Source organism: Mauremys mutica, chromosome 5, assembly GCF_020497125.1.
Source record: "Mauremys mutica isolate MM-2020 ecotype Southern chromosome 5, ASM2049712v1, whole genome shotgun sequence".
Classification (NCBI taxonomy): Eukaryota; Metazoa; Chordata; order Testudines; family Geoemydidae; genus Mauremys; species Mauremys mutica.
The window spans coordinates 91,690,339-91,707,172 of NC_059076.1; the positions used below are offsets into that span (position 1 = coordinate 91,690,339).

The 16,834-nt window shown below is 42.9% G+C and overlaps 1 protein-coding gene across 1 annotated transcript in view; it reads right to left on the reverse strand.

Annotated features, from left to right (window-relative positions):
* The window catches only part of CRACD (capping protein inhibiting regulator of actin dynamics), a 256,321-nt gene extending 243,215 nt beyond the window's left edge, over positions 1–13,106 (reverse strand). The window contains exon 1 of the mRNA XM_045017941.1: positions 13,023–13,106. The gene's annotated coding sequence lies outside the window, so the exon portion shown is untranslated. The remainder of the gene's footprint in view (positions 1–13,022) is intronic.
* Between the last annotated feature and the right edge of the window lie 3,728 nt (positions 13,107–16,834).

A 16,834-nucleotide genomic window follows, 5' to 3' on the forward strand; every position in this document is an offset into this window, starting at 1 on the left:
GGAAAATCTCCTCCTAGCCCCAAAAAGGCAATCTGGCTAGGCTCACAACATACCTGGTGTATGTCTACACTGTGATAAGTGACCTGGGGCTGACCCAGGTTAGCTAATTCGGGCTTCTAGGACTACAAAATTGCAGTATAGTTGTTTGGGCTCAGGTTGGAGTATGAGCTCTGGGATCCCAGAAGTGGGGAGGGTCCCAGAGCTTGGGCTCCAGCCCAAACCAGAACATCTATACTGCATTTTTATAGCCCCTCAGCCAGAGCCCCATGAGACTGAGTCAGCTAATATGGGCGAGCCACAGGTGTTTTATTGCAGTGTAGACACATCTCTGGAGAACTGGCCAGGCAACTACAAAAACAAAGAAAGCTGAGATTGGTGGGAGCAATCTGTGGAAGCTTACCCCTGGCCCAGGCACTTTTTGTCCCTCAGAAGGAGAGGGACACAGAGGTGACAGGAACCAGCTGACTCTCTTGGCCTCCCCCAAATAGGCCAGTCACAGCCTAGATGTGATGCTTAGCCACTCCCATTAGCCTTGTACAGGCTTTCCACATACACCTGGGAAAGTGGGAAATGTGGAGCAAGCAGACACCAAAAAGGACACCAAGGGTTCTAATTCCCTGGCAGTTCAGCCAACCTCCTCCCCTGCACATGTTCCTCTCAGCTGGGTGTAGGTGCGGGGGAAAGGCACTATACCGAAGCTGCGATATTTTACACCAGTGTTACCTGTGCAGGGAATTTCACCAGAATTATCTCACCTACGGGCCAATAAAAACATACACAATAAGTTATAGGAAGAAGTGATTGCAGCAGAAACAGCTCCTGAGACATTTGGATTTCTTTCTTTAGGAGAGGATTAAAGGGTCAGGTATAGAAACAGGAAGGAGGCATTAAGATAAATAAGAAATGAGTAGGCATGCTGGGCCAGATGGTCTTTTTCCTCTCTTAAGATTTCTTATATTCTGAATTTTATTAGCATTCAGCAAGGATTGTTCATGAGTAACCCTTTGTTTGCAAATGCTCCAATAAAGTATGCAGCATGGATGTTGTAGTTTTCCCATTTCAGAAAAGCGGAACACCACATTTGTTGAAAACAAATCCCATTGAAAAGGGGGTCAGTTTGGAAGCAAACTAAACTGTTTGTAGAAGGGATCAGAGAAAAGCTATATCAACCAGTCAGCTATTTGCCTGTATTAACATAGTGGTGCAAATTCATCCTTGTTGTAACTCCTCTGAAGTCAAGAGTTAGGGATGAATTTAGACCCCAAATACAGGTAACTGCAACACTGTGAGCCATCTGTCCACTGCTTTATACAGAATAGTTTATTAGTAAGTAATGTTATAATTCTCTATGAAATTAAACATTAAGAAACTGTGCAGATTAAAACATATTATTGAAAAGTGTTGGAGAATGGCTTTTTGAAGGTTGATTTTTGAACTTCAAAAGCAGGAAACATCTCACTTTTACAGATTCCAAACTTACCAACTTCACTAAGTTATAGGATGTCAACATATGCTGCAATCATTCTGTATTAGATTAATCTAAATCAGGCACTGATGGGTTTTGGAGCATCCATCAGTCTTGCAAACTAGAATTGAGAGAATAAAATTAATAGAGTAATGGGCAATAATAATTAATTGCTCAGAAATACAGAGCTGATGTCCGAATGTCCTCCGTTCTTGTCAACCTTAGAGATCAGGAGAAATTCTATTCATTGTGCATTGTAATCACAAGTGAATGAGTCCAAAGCAGACATACAGAGGTCAAGCAGATAACCATTGGTGTGATCAAACACCATTAGTGATCTTTCTAAAACAATTATTGAAGCATGTGTACTCTCATGCTACCATTTGCAGGACTATGAATGCAAGAAGGATGATGCTATCAATATCTTTCAACCCCCTGGCAAGAAACAGTCTCAAAATTCAATCCAGACAAACACCAAGGACTTCTCAATTCCAAAGAAGAGATAACGTATGTGTGTTTGCTATAACAATCGTGTGAGAGTATTGTTTAGGTTTATTTTTTGTGTTTTTTAAAAACAAAAAGTTAATGGAAAACTCTTACTGGAGTTTTGAGGAAGCTTGGGACAGTTGCCAAAAGAATCAAAGTAAACACAATTAATACCCCCCAAAAATGTGCTGTGATTTGAAGCAGTTAACATTGCTACACACCATACACCTGATCCAAACCCATAAAGGAAAGAAATGAATATGTAACAATACATATCTTCTTCTCCTCTACCCACAAAAACACTCTTTATCATTACTACAACTACCATACACCACAGGCCATGTATCACATTGTTCGGTCTGCCTTTCCCTTTATGCACATACCCCCATATCAAACTATCTTTTCCCAACAGTATTGGTTGTGGATGTTTGGGGTAGTACAGTGTTAGGATGGAATGGTGTGGATTGGTAAAGGGGTAATGGAAAGCTGGCATCCCTAGGGAAGACAGGGGACAGTTGAAGTGTATTGTCTGTGATGTAGGCTACTTGGTTGTAATTAAAGTCAATTGAAATTTTACCTAAATTAGAACTAGGCTCTAAATTTGGTAAGAAATTCTCAGCACTAGAATCCTTCCAAAGTTATAGTAGAACCTCTGAGTAATGGACACCTTGGGAATGGAGGTTGTCCATAACTCTAAAATGGTCCATAACTCTGAACAAGACGTTAGGGATTTCAGCCACAGTGGGGGGAAGGAGGACGACTCCGGGTGGGAGGGGGTCGGGGCTTCTGACCCTAGGGCTCCCAGCAGGGGGTTCAGGGCTTCTACCCCCAGAGCACCAGGGCTCAGGGCTTTAGATTGTGGGGGAGGGAATGCTGGGGCTTAGGGCTTCAGCCTCATTGCTCCACTCCAGGTTTCAGCCTCACCGTGGGTGCCAGGGTTGAAATTGGTGCTCCCCTCCTAGCTAAAGCCCTGATGACCCCCACGGGTCTGAAGCTGGGAATGGGGCCATGAGGTTGAAGCCCCAAGCCCCAGCACTCCCCCCTGTCTAAAGCCCTGGTGCTCCTGAGGGTCAGAAGTTCCCAGCCTCGCCATCCCACCCGGAACCCTGACACCCCCTTCCTGCAGCTGCAGCCTCAACACCCCCATGACTGAAGCCGTGAGTCCCAAGGCTACAGCCCCAAGGCAGTACAGTATTTGCTGATTTGTTTTTCATTTGTTTTGTCTCCTCTGCTGCCTGATTGATGACTTCCGGGGTGTCTGTTTGACAGTAAGTCTGTAACTCTACTGTTTGTGTCTTTGAGGTTCTACTGTAGTAATTATACTAGACATGAGAGAACCTGAAAAAGTTTGGGGTGAGGGCAGAAGGGGAAAAGAAGTTACATTTACCAAAGTGTAATATTTTTCCTTCTATTCCATACTGGAAGAAACTACTTATCGCTCTAAAAAGATTTAAATTATGAACCTATAACCTAACATTTCTAAATTATTAATTTTAGGTTCTCGCCTCTAACTTACACACCATTAAGAGACTATTAAGGGAAATAAGTCAATGGTTTTCTGATTCCATCTTCTCCCTCCACACCAGAGCAATAAAACAAGATAAGCTTAAAAAAGAAAAAAACCACACACACCAAACACCCAACAACTTTCCCTTCTGTCTATAGGCTTCATCCAACGCCCTTAACTTCACTGAGAGCTGTCGGAAATTAGAATACCATCTGAACCAGGAATTGGTACTTTAAGAATACCAGAAAAATTGTCAAATTAAATATTGATACCTGCAAAGAGTAGATATTTTAAATGATTAAGGCACTTTGGCCTGTGGTACAAATCCTGAATTGCCCAAGTCAATGAAATTCAGGAGGTGGACAGGAAAACAAGACTAGAAATAAGCAACAGCTATATGAAAAACTAAGGATGCCCAATGAAAAGACTGCTTTACTTTTAACATTAATTTAGCTATGTAACAATTTGACCCAAACCAACCGAGAAACTGGTTAACCATGGATTTTAAACCAGTATAAAAAAAAACTTCACCAATAGCACTTGGTCCAATACAAGATATTACTTCTCCCACCTAGTCTCTCTGTACAGTACACACTATGTAAATATATTACACACAAAAAACTGTGTTAAAGAATATGAAAGGTGCAAAGTCAGAATCAAGGCTCCCCGCCTATGCAATCTTAATTTGCCCCCTTTGGGTGTAGCATTATGAGACCATCTTTAAGTACATGATCTCATATTATTTTTGCCACAGGACCCCTGCCTCATTCCCTGCACACCAAGTGGATAGCTATTTGTGATGGTTTGTCACTTATGGGGAGTCACCTACTGGTCAGGGGGTTAGGCCCTTTCAAATGCAGCAGGGAAAGGGGTTGGAAGGGGAGCCCAGGCTTTGGCCTTGGGCTCTGTGAGGCCTTAAGGCTGCTCTCCCAGGGCCACTTCCTGTACCCCTCTATTATCCAAACTTAGCCATCTGTAGCAACAACGTGTGAAAAGGGTCAGCTCACCGCTTGGCACCTCCTTGCAGCTAGCACAGCGTGGCAGCTCTCTCTGAGTGGAGGCAGCAGCTGCCTCCTCCTGTGACTTGGCCCTCTGGCCAGGTCACTTCCAAGCCTCTCCTCCCATTCTGGGATAATCCATAAAGAGAAAATAGAGTTAGTATGAGAAGGGGGAAATGCCTCCTTCCCAGGGTATATCAGAAGCAAGTCCCCCCCATACCTTGGGGAAGGACCTTCAGACAGTTGTTGTTGGGAGAGATCCTACCTTATCTCAGCCCTTTCCTCAGGAGCTGAGAGTTATAGGTCTGCTGTCTACCCTAGTCTACCCTCCACGTGAGATGTTCTGCTTCCTTTTAACTCCTCTTCCAGTCTGTGCATCTCTTGCAGGGATGGAGTTGGCTGAGCCCAGAGCCGTTCCTTAACCCCTTGCTACCCATGGTGGAATCTGTATACTTCATCACACTATTCAGCCTTTTTTCCCCCTCCACGTTCTTCACTATGACCCTAGGCCTTATTTACTGCACACTATTCAAACTCTGTTCTGAATACAGAATTATTTATTTCCTCGTGGGTTTTTCAGAGGCACTCCTCATTATAGTACTTGTGTAAATAAACTGATTGTCTGTGAAGCACCCAACAGTCCTGTGAGATGAAGGGATTGATATTATCCCCATTTTACAGATGGGGAGCTGAGGCACAGAGAAGTTAAGTACAAAGATGTCCACTAAATTTGGATGTCCAGTTTGAGCTAGCTGGAACCTGATTTTTTCAGGGTACTTAGCATTATACAGAATTGTGTGTGTTCAAAGCACATCTCCCACTGACTTCAGTTGTAGCTGTGAGCACTCAGTGCTTCTGCAAATCAGACCCCAGAGTCTCAGGTCAGACACTCAGAAAGTGAGGAACATGTACATAGCAACCACCTGTGAACGGTTTGTTTTCAGTGACTTGCCTAGAATCATACAGGAACTCTGCAGCAGAGGCATGGATAGAATCCAGTACTCCAGGACAGCATGCAATTGTCTTAACTATGAGACTCTTTTTTCCCCCTTCTCCCTACCTCATTCACTACACATCTTCCAACCTCTGCAACAAATGAGGCAGGAGCCCTACAGACAATAGTCGTGCTTACTATGCAACCCTGATTCCACCCTGAGAGCAGGCTCATCTTGCGCACTGAAGGAGGCAGGAAAATAGTATATGATCATGTAATTTAAGACTATCATAATGCATATGCACAAGGGGGAGAATTACGGTTGCAATGCAGACAGACAAATACTCAAAAATTAGGAAGTGTGAGTGTTTGACTGTGCATCCTTAATAATTTTCTTTTAACAGTTCTTTTTGTTGGTAACTTCCTGGGTTTAAACAAAAAAACCCAAACAAAACCAAAAAACCTGAAAAAAACAGCAATCCCATCACATGGCATCACACTGACACCCATACGGTCATTAGCATGGTTGGAACCTTTAGATCTCTAACACAGACCCCTGTCACAGTAACTGATGGCAATAGTAAGTTCTCAACCTTTATGTGGACCAGTTCTAGAAGGGGTTGAAGCACACAGTTTCCCAGTGGATTTCACAGATATTTGCTGAAAGCAGAGAAATGGAGAGACCCTGGAATCTTGGGTCCCATTCTGGGCTCTGGAAGGCAGCATACTCTAGTGGGCATGCTTTAGTGAGCACAAATTCTTCTTGTCCACCCCGATCTCAACCTTTTTTGTCGCATACCCTCTAACCTGTCCCTGTCCAAATCTTGTCTCTTCCTCAACTCTGATTATTTGTCCCATTCTCCTTGCCTACCCAATCCTAGTCTGCATTCTTCAGGGTTCTCATCCCAGTCTCCCCGTTCAGGCTTCGCTGTCCAAATCCTAATCTCCCTGCTGACTTCTAGCCTCTCAGAGTCCCCACCTGGAACCAGGTTCTCCTCTCCCAGCTCCTTGGCCAATGTCTCTTTCTGCCCAATGGCTCCCAGGTCCAGTCACAACCCAGTAATTCCTAGCCTTGTTCTCCTTGTTAAGTCAGTCCATATCACCTCACACCATCCCAGCTCCTCAGCTGATCTGTTTCCCTCCTCTACCCAGCCAACTGTCTCCCAGCCTCCCCCCAATTCCCCAGTGCCAGTCTCCTCACACACAGTTCCAACTCCTACTGTCCTTGTCCAACTAGTCACAACCCACCCACTCACAACCCACCCACTCCCACAGTCTCCTTGCCCAGATAATCCCAGTCTCATCAGAATCCCTGTCCCAATCTATGACATTCTCTCCCCTGGTCCAGCTTTTGTCCACTCTGCGTTCAGATCAGATGAATTCCTTCTCCATCATGTCAACAGAGGGTCACTGAGAGCACAGAGTGGATAGGCTCCCTGCTCTAAGTTCCAGTGCTCAGTCCTAACTTGGTCCAGAGTGGCTGGGAACAGCCATTACAGGGAAAGCACTTCTGATCCCCCATAGCCCAGGGCTGGAGCACACTCAGTTTCTCTGTGGCAATGGCACATGGACAGTCCTGTCACCTAGAGGAGCTGTGAGGATATGGAACGTGCTCACTCACTCCTGGGAATAGTACAGGCTGAGTCTGGTCAGCACTAGGATCTGTGAGAGGCTCAGTATGCATGTTTCAGAGATGTTAGCTGCTAAAAATCAATGAAATCTCTGCACAAGTGTGAACTGCAATTTTTTGAAGGTTTATAACTTGGACAATTTTTGGCCAACTTTCCCACAGAAGTGGCAAAATACACATCCCTGACAAAGAGGCCGTCCCCTGCCAAATTTCAAGTCTCTGATCCAAAGCATGGAGGCACTAGAGCATTTCAAATAAAAGAACAAGATTTTTTTTTTTAAATATAGACAAATCTAGATGTTTTTTCCATAGATATGTTCTCAGAAATGGCCAAACTACTGAAAACTGACTTATAACTGGAAGCGTCAGGCAACCTTAAAAAGTGATATTACCAATCCCACCTATATATACACACACGTGTGTGTAAAGACGCTCCCGAGGTTATGCAAGACCCGACTTATGCAAATTTGACCTTACGCAAAAAGTTGCACAAGGCATAAATAAAATTTTCAAGTTGCGGAAAATATTGCATAGCATACGGAAACACAAAGTACTGTACTGTAGTGCGGTGTGTGGAGGAATACAGCATTAGCATCTCCTACAAGGGAAGACTTTGCGCTCTCACAGCCTCATGTTATTTCAGTGATAGTGTATTTCTGTTATTTCACCCTATGATTTCATTCAAATCATGCCTAGAAAGCCACCAAGTGATAGCAAGAGTGCAGGACCAGGTTGTAAATGAAAGAAGATTGATTTAGAGCAGAAAATGTTGTGGTTTTTTTTTTTAAATACTTGCACAATATACATTTCCAACTTATGTAAAATTTGGGTTACGCAAGGCTTTCTGGAATGGAATGATTGCGTAAGTCGGGGAGCAGCTGTACTGTAGTTTTAGATAGATTTTTATCCATTATAAACCAGGATTTTTCTCTCTACTGATTTGGGTTAAATTGTTCCATACCTCAATTGATCAGTACTTTTCATTTTTGTTCTAAAGAGTTTCCTGTGTGGCTTTACTGAAGGTCACAGAAAAAGAACTGCATGCTGCTTTATTTAAAAGAAAAGGAGTTCTCTGAAGAACAAGTCAATGTCTTGTATAGCAGTGATTCTCAACCAGTGGTCTGCAGCCCCCAAGGCAGCCACGAGTCCCGCTGCTGAAACCCGATGCCCCAAGCAGAGCTGAAGCAAGGAGTGGGTGAAGACAGGAGCAGTGCAGGGCTGAAACACCAAACTGCTTCTCCCCCACCCGCTGCTGAAACCAGGAACAGTGCAGAACTCCCCTCCCGCCCTTCCTCAAAGCCAGGAGCAGGGCTGAAACCCTGATGCAGGCTGAGACCTTGAGCCCACAGGCAGCGTTGAGGGGGCACAAGGCTGTTGCCCTCTGAAACTGCAGTGCCTTACCCAGAGTGGGGCAGTCCTGGGTTTTGATATTGTTTTGATTACATTTCTCCTAAATTTTAAAAAGTTTTGGCAACCATAAGCTCTCACTTACAACCTCCTGCTATAAAAAGGTCACTGTAAATCATAGATTATCAGGGTTGGAAGGGACCTCAGAAGATCATCTAGTCCAACCCCCTGCTCAAAGCAGGACCAATCCCCAATTAAATCTCCAAATAACCCCCTCAAGGATTGAACTCACAACCCTGGGTTTAGCAGGCCAATGCGCTCAAACCACTGAGCTATCCCTCCCCCCTTTGAGCTGTTATATTAAGCTGCTTGAATTTGACTGCTGACATTCAAAATATGCTGAGTAATGAGAAATTCAAGCAGGTCAGCATATAATATTTGCACAACTTGTGTTTTTTCACACATGCAAACACTAGTGGTATTGAGAGCCTTTATTCATGTGGACTGTGTTTTAGTACACTTTTTCTAACTGCAGTAAGTTATAGATAAAACTATTAGAAATATACATCCAACTATTTCAAAGCTTTTAGGGGAAAGTGAATTTGATTTTACTACCTAAAACTGTAATAAGCACAGTTGATAAGTCACTGTAGCCATATTTTAGAAGCAAACTTCAGCTGCATCCTTACTGTGAACAATCAACTGAAAACTACAAATATTATTTCTCAACTTCTCTCAAGTTCTGTCTATAATTTCCTGCAACTCTGTGCATATAGGAAAGAAAATGTGAATAAATTTAAATGGTATATTTTACTTATGGAATTTTATTAATATATTAATCATTTTTGCATAATGTCTCAAGCAAATTTAATATGTCACTTATCCATGTTGATATGCAATAGCAACTTCATCTGCCTTCGCACCAACCTTAATTAAACCACCACTAATATAGTGATATATAGGTTTTTGAATGGCATTAATTAAAAGTGAGTCTGCTGTATGTACATTTTATTTCTTTATCATAAGTCATCAACTTAGATATCAATGCTGACATAAGAATGTCAGCTTCTGACCAGAGATAATTTGGGTTTTTTTAAAACAAAAGAATAAATTTAATATGTAATGGAGAGTCTCTCAGTGAAATTCCTTTCAGGGAGAGATATACAAGACTATGTTTGAAATCAACATTACAATACACAGTCTCTTATAAAGATGGATTTCACCCAGGTGCTGAGAGTCATTGAACTGTAAACCCTGTATATAATGGAAACCACTTCAAGCCAGGAGGTGCGATAGCACCCCTAGTTCCAGCACCTATGATTTCACAAAATCTCAGTGGGAAAATGTACTTTTCAGCAGTCACCAATGTAGTCAGAAATGGAGATAACAGAATATATTTGAGCAGTCCAGTGCAGCCAACAGCAGCAGTGATTGTGTTAGCACTACAATTTCATGTGCTCTATTATGATTCTAGTCAAAGGAGACAATTCTGCTCTGAAATACATTCTGTTCAATTGTATGGGATGCAAGTTATTGCAAAATTTGTCCCAGGTTTTTAGATTATCTACATTGTTCTGAGCTCTTTGATCTCCAAAGATTCACAATGCAATCTTCCTAGCATACCACTGCTAGTGAGCTCTTTGAAACTATTAATCAGCACTGTATGTATAAATTTTGCCTTTGAAAAACCTAAAGATTACTGTGTTGATCTGGGGGGGGGGGAGGAAACCCATCAAAACCCCTTGAATACATACACAGTAAACTAGTCAAATACGAATAATTCAAAAGGTGAAAAAACTTGTTTCTTGAACTAGTTCATGAGAAAATGTAAAGATGTGGATGCAGTCATTTAAATATATGCTGTCTCTATAAAAATAGAGTATATGGTTCTTATACTTCATTTAAACGTGAAAAACAAACTATGACATTCATTCTTTGTCCCATTTTTTTTTCTTATTCCATTCAACTATGTTTGTTGTAAAACTTTTTAGTGATACACATATTGAAAGATCCCAAAGCACAACTGATACCCAAAATACTGCATCATAATTTTCAAGGATTGACTGAGGCACCTGGCAAAGGTATACAACAGTGACCTAAGGAAAAACAAGAAAAGCCTCTAAAAATCACTATTCTTAGTTGCAGCAATCAAAATTCTGAATGAATCTAAAATGTGTCACTTGTGAATTTAATTGTGGATATTTGTCAAATGTAAACCAAAAACAATTCGAATAAAACAATAGTCCCTTTTAAAAACAAAACCAATTTATTATGCATAGCAACACTAACATTTTAATTACCAACATAACTTTTGTTATTTGCAGAGGGATGACTTGAAAGAGATTAATTTAGTAGTAAATGATGCAAACTTACTTTATTCTTTAAGTCAACATTACAATAACTTTTATTAAAGACATTTAACAACCTGTTATAACTTCATAAATCAGTAGAGTAAAATACTTAAGGATTCAATTTTAAAATATTTGTAATGTTTTCCTTAACATAAGAATATTGCTGAAGCATTAATTCATACAAATAGTGAGCGCTATTCCATTACCATTTGCTGCCAGTGCAATTTAAAAAAATTATACAGCATACAAAGTATACAAATATGCTCACAAGAGATAAATTTACATTTTAGTAAATCTATCTTATATATGCAAAGAGAGTTTCCAAATACTGCATAATTACATTCATGGTAGATGGCCCTTTGAAAGTGTGCTTAATTTAAAAAGGATGTGCTGAGACACAGTAACTTATACGGTAAGCAACAACAAATAGTAGGAATCTCTTTGGTAAGTACCATATTTACTAGTATCCATTTTTAGAGTCTTTATAGCTATCTTTAAAATCTTGAAATATGCAATATAGCTTGCTTATTGTTTCCACACACTTCACTGATACAATCCTATATTTAAACTCATTGTTATAATGAAATACAATACCAAGAAAGAGCCTTTGATTGAACAAGTTTAACAATGCAAGAGCTGGATTTAACAAATATTTTACTTAAATTCCTGAATTGGATTAAAACTGTTTAAAGTGGAGTTATATGTATAACGGATATACAAGAAATGTAATTTTCTTCATTAAATAAGCTTATATTAATGTTAGTTTCTGTTGCCTAATTTAATGTTCAGAAATAACTAAATAATTGGATACTCTTTTTATAGGGTATCTAGCATTATTTGGTAGTGATAATGTTTAATAATTAAAATGTAGAAATTAAGTGAAATTCAGCTATGACCATTATTATTTTTAGCCTAATTAAATAAATGGCACTAGGTCCCCAAAATGCACACAATACCAATGTAAGACAATGGCTACCTGTTTTTATAATACACTGTTTATGAAGCGTACATTGATCAAGATGACAACTAAATTAATAGAAAATTAGCTACAGAATATTTATTATACGCCATTAGTGATAAATAGGACTTAGCACAGAAAAGGGTAACTTCCCCCCCCACACACACACACCTACTAGCAGATCAGTTTCAGTGCCATTATTGTCAAGCACATTAAATTTTCAGGATGCATGGTGTGGTTTCTAGGTTCTCTTTAACCCCTTGAACTGTGTTTTTAAAATTAGGCATTTTATATTTAAAAAGCCAGAGTAGAAACATTAATAAAAATATTCTGCAAACTTCTACAAAACTAAACATTTTTATTCTTCTGTTGTGAATCTTATTAGCAGCAAAATTGGTCAAAATGAAATGACAGCATTCACTGGAGATCTGCTAACGTTACAAGCCAGCAATTTGCATGGGTGGTTCATTCGCCCCTCCCCCCAACAGAATGAGAAATGATTAAACTGAAGAAATTGTGTAGGAAAACAGATGAAAACCAATTTTACATCCAAGACAGCATAATCTTCAGTTTACCTATTCCAGTTCTTATGGAAAAGGTAAAAACCAGAAACCATGGATTATATATTTTAACCATGAAAACCAGCACATTTCATAACTCATTACAATATGACAGCAGAGGTTCGTGATAAATGGCTTAGAGGAGGTTAAACAAAGCAATGTAGCTCTTGAAGGTGATAGTGTGGAACAAAAGTCATGTTTCTGAGACCTCTTGCTTTTCGGCAAAGGAAAATGAATATAGGATTCTTCAGGGAAATGCTAACAAAGGAAAATATAGGAGAAATTTAAAAGAACCAATCCACCTATTAAATTCTCAGAAAGCAACAGAGTAGCACCTTCAATGAACACGTAGAGACATTCCTAATTTTTTATTTAACAAAGACAGTTTTATAGTAGGGGATACTGTCTACATGCTCTTTTTTCTGATCTATTCATTGTGCATCCAACTGCTACTAGTGCACATAATCTTCGCAATTTCTTTCATTGATATTAACAGGAAAATATCACAGGTAGCAAAACTGATGCTAATCCCAGGCTCACAACAAACAATCACACACATGTCCTTTAATAATCTTCAAGGAAAGACTAGCCATGCCTAACAATAGAAGATAGCCCTGAACATCAAATAGCCCTGACAAGCAGGAATCGTTGAGATGCTAATGAATGAGAGACAAGGTCAGGATGTGAGGAAGCATAGTACAGTGCTACAGCTTTCCGTGTGGGGAAAAACTAACTGCTGCCATTTACGCTGAAACAACATTTGTTAGGGAAACAGGAACGTCCTACCTCTTGCACTCCTCTGTTTGGTAGGCAGTGATGTAGTGTGGAGTGGCTTTCTTTTGCGATGGATGCAGCAGCAGCCGCCCAGCCTGTCTCTTAAGCAGCCTCCATTGCTCTCCCCGCGGCTGCCACACCATGGCAATGCAAGCTCAGTCACTCCAATGATCACATGCTCCCGTCCCTGCAACCCACCAGACCCAAGTTGGGCAACAAGAGAAGGCAAGCTCCCGCTGCCTCCCCAAATGGGAGACTTTGGGTAAAAGTTGGATCCTGCCACATTTGTACAGAACTGCTCCTACTGGGAAAAAAGGTAAAAGCTGGATCCTACCTGGATCTCGGTGATATTTGTACCAAGCCTCCAAATTCCATTGCTTAAACAGAAATGTCTAACTCAGGGGTTCTCAAACTGGGGGTCAGGACCCCTCATTATATGGGGGTCACCAGCTGTCAGCCTCCACTCCACCCTATACTTCATTACAGCATTTATAATAGCGTTAAATATTTTAAAAGGGGGTTTTAATTCATAAAGGGGGAGGTCACACTCAGAGCGTTGTGTGAAAGTGGTCACCAGTACAAAAGTTTGAGAACCACTGGTCTAGCTACTCCTACTGCACAAATAAACCAACCCTGAACACTGATTGGTTCTGGTGCACTAGCACAACAAAAACCCAGTTCTGGCCTGCTTAAGTAGACAACAAGTTTAGCTGCTTCTACTCCAGCAATGAAACACAGATACCAAAGCATCCCCATTCAACTGAACAGAAACCTTGGCCCGTCACCCCATCATCTGGCACCTACTCTTCAAATTCCTCTGCCTAAACAGAGAATATGTTTAGCCTTTGCTATTTACCAAAAAAAAAAGTGGACACCAACACAGCTAGGTGCAACAGCAGAGCAAAACCCAGATCCAGCACCTGATAGACATTGGATCCTTCCCAGTCCCCCTCCACCAAATTCCACTGCCTAGGTAGAAAACATGTTGAGTCTTAGGAGTGTCTAAAAAAAATCCACTCTGATGCAACTCACAGCAATAGTGCCACAAAATCTTGGATAAAGCATCTGGACCCTAGAGCCTTACCATTTTTGGCCCCAGAAAGTGCACCATCAGAATGGAGAGAAAGTGTTGCTTCTACTGTTCCACCAAAAATATCTGGACCTCAATACACACTTGTACAAGAAAGATGCAAAAACTCCAACGTGGCACTTGTATCCTGCTGCTGCAGAATCTAATATTTAACTGCACACTCCAGGTTTTAAGTCTAGCCTTAATACTTATACAGATTCTGCTAGTCCACCAGAATAATCTGGATCCCAGTATATTGTGGTTCAAAACTTCTCCAAAAAGGGGCGTGGTTAACTACTACATAGCATACAGCGTACACATACCACTGAAAGAGTAGCAAAGTTAGCTATATGTATTCTACATAAATGTTAATAATCAAGTGCTGGAAATAGTTCTTTGATCTGAAATGTTCCATAAGTGACCAAACACAGGAGGGATGGTGCTCACTTACTGATCAGCTATTCAACAATGAGGATTTTGTTTTATCCTCATTGTTCAATGAGCAGACGTAGGTCTTATTTACTGCACACTATTTATCCCTGCTCTGAAAGACAGAATTATTAATTTCCTTGTGAGTTTTTCCATGACTTTCACCACTACCATATCTGAGTGCTTTACAAGCATTAGTTTATTTTCACAATACTCCTGTAAGGTGAAAGTGTATTATCCCCATTTTAGAGAGGAGGAGCTGTCACAGTTGCTCCACTTACCACTGTTCTGGCGCCTCCATCTTGTCATTTCCAGGGATTAGCTCTTGAGGCCAATACCCTTGTCTGCAGCTTGCATGCTGCCACTCTGACTCCAGTCTGCAGCTCCTCTCGCTGCAGGACTCACAGCATCCTCTTTGTGATTAAGCCCTCTGGCTAGGTCACTCAGTGTTCCCCTTTCTGGGTTTCAACCCATTAACAGTCCTAGGCAGTGATGAGCTCCCAAAATCCTAATAACTGGTTCCCTACCGGGTCCACGGCGGCGGCGGCGGGGAGGGAAGTCTTCACTTGCTCTGGGGTTTTGGCTGCGAGTCCTTCACCCGAAGTGAGTGAAGACCCCCCCACCGCCGAAGTGCCTCTGAAGACCCGGTAGGGAACTGCAAGGTGAGTACAAGCCCCACGTGCCTGTCTCCGCCCACTCCCCATCCAACCCCAACCCACATCCTGCCCCCAACTGCCCCCCTCAGAACCTGCAACCCATCAACCCCCCCGCTCCTTGTCCCCTGACCACCCCCTCCCAAGACTCTCCACCCTAACTGCCCCCCAGGACCTCACCCCCTGTCCAACTAGCCCTGCTTCCTGTCCCCTGACTGCCCCGACCCCATCCACCACCACCCCAAAAGACCCCTGGAACTCCCACACCTACCCAACCCCCCCATTCCCCATCCCCTGACCGACCCCCCCACCCCCGAACCTCTGCCCTCTTATCCAACCCCTGCTCCCAGCCCGGCCCAGCCCAGCCCCCTTACTATGCCGCTCAAAGTGGCAGGAGCTGCAGAGCTGCCCAGAGTGCTGGTGCCGGCGGCGCGGAACACTGCGGCTCTGTGAGGGGGCGAGCGGGGGAGGGGCTGGGGGAGCCTCCCCAGCTAGGAGCTCAGGCAGGCTGGACAGGACAGTCCCTCGGGCCGGATGTGGCCCGCAGACTGGAGTTTACCCACCCGCCGGCCCCTTTAATAACCGGTTCTACACCAGCTTCTAAATTTAACAACCGGATCTTGAGAACCGCTGCTAACTGGCTCCAGCTCACCACTGGTCCTAGGCAATCTTCCCATTCACTGCCCCAGTTCCACTGCCTCAGTGGCTGAGAGAGTAGAGGGCATGCTGGGTTCCCCTGAGTTCCAGTCCAGGGACCCTCATCTTAGCAGTTCTGGGCTTCCTCTGTCTGCTCATTCTCTGGACTGCTTCCACTCCCTAATTCCCCTTCTCTTTCTGGTGGGGTACCAGCTCCAAGAATCCCCCTCCCTCTTCCCAGGGAATAACTGCTGCCTGCCCTTCTACAGCCTTTCCCCACAGCCCCCAAACACTCTCCTTTTTCCCCAGGGAGTTTCTCCCTGTTCTCAGCAGTTGCCCTTATCTGTAGACAGCTTCCTGCACAGCTGAGCCTGTTCCTAATTAGCTGCCTCCAGCCAAAAGCTCCAGTATGAAACCTAATTAACTGATTAGAGCCACCTAGTCCAAGTCTACTCTTGCAGGACTAGTGGGGGATCTCACCCCAACACAGGAGCTGTGGCACAGAGTTTAAGGTAAATAATGTGCATTAATTCTGGGTGCCCAATTTGAGATAACAAGAACCAGAGAATTTAGCATTATATACAGGGCTGGATTAACCTTTTGTGGGCCTAGCACCAAACATATTTGTGGACCCCCATAGGTGCAATGTAACATGGTGTGGGGGGAGGTTGGTTTCTGGAGCAAAGGGCCAGCCAGGGGCAATGGGGCATGGCAGGGGCAACCTCACTCTGCCCAGCCCAGTGCAAGGGCACTGTTTACAAACCGGCAGTTTCCAGATACACACTGGCCTGCTGCCTGGCGGGCCCAGGCCCATGCCATGCCACACAACCCCTTCCCCAACACCCCCCGACTGTTGCTGGAATCACTATGCCCAGCACCCCCCCATGGCTCCCCCACAATGCCCAGTACACCACACATAACCCCCACCCTAGCACCCCAACACACACAGATATCTCCCACAGCCTTACCACAACTACACAGCGCCCCCCCCAAACAGATCCCCTGCTGCCCATCATCCCAACATGCACAAACCTCCC